Here is a 985-nt window from a genome sequence, read left to right as displayed (position 1 = left end):
CAGGGAGCCTGGGCATTTGGCAAATCTGTTCTTGAGGGCTTGCTGGCAACATTGAGCCTGTTCTGAGTGGGCATTTTGCCGAGGGCTGTACACTTAACTAGCTAGTCTGTTTGTTCTTCAGTAAGCCCTGTGGGGTGGTTGCCATTCTTTATTATCCCCAATATTCAGGTGAGGAAATGGGCTTTTTGTTGTTGTTGTTGTTGTTGTTNTCTGTAATTGTTTGAGGAACCTCCATACCATTTTCCATAAAGGCTGCACCATTTTGCAGTCGGAAATGGGCTTCTTGAATAAATAATTTACTTCTCAAGACTTACAGCTAGGCAATATAGGGGAATCTGAGCAGCTTGTCAGGTGCTGCTCAGCTGGCAGGGGGCGCTGTTGCCTCCATAGAAGGGCCTGTGCTCACCCGCAACCCTCAACTCCTATTGCCATCCCAGCTCCCTCTTAGGAGGGTGTGGCTGTGCCACCTAATGTCAGAGAGGGGGCTCAATCTGACTGCCCAAGATTAGAGAGGTGAAGCCAGCAGCCCATGTCACTCAGAGTTTCTGCGATGTGGGGGAAGTAATGGCAATCACTTGGGACTGCTCTGTGAAGATTTAAAATGGGTCGGATGATCTTCTAGGCATTGTATCCACCATTGCCACAGATGAAGAGGCTGAGTGCTCCAGAGAGGCAGGGTGACCAGCCAGGTAGTCATGCCCCAGGGGGCCTTCCCGAGCTTTAGGCCTTACCATGCGTGTACCTCTGTCCTGACGGTCTCCATGGTGTCTGTGTTCAGGTGGGGGTCATAGGGGAGGCAGGTGTCGCTGAGTCATTCAGCTGGCCCATCCTGGCATCCAGGCCACGGTGAGTGAGGGACACCAAGCTGTTCACACCATACCTGGCATATGAGATAGTCCCCTTGTCAGTCTTGACTGTGTGCCTGGCCCCTGGCAGCCTTTAGGGACACCATCTGTGCAAACTGGGTCAGCACCCAGGGAACTTT

Source organism: Galeopterus variegatus, unplaced genomic scaffold (assembly GCF_000696425.1).
Source record: "Galeopterus variegatus unplaced genomic scaffold, G_variegatus-3.0.2 Scaffold12492, whole genome shotgun sequence".
Classification (NCBI taxonomy): domain Eukaryota; kingdom Metazoa; phylum Chordata; class Mammalia; order Dermoptera; family Cynocephalidae; genus Galeopterus; species Galeopterus variegatus.
This window is presented reverse-complemented; position numbering follows the sequence as displayed.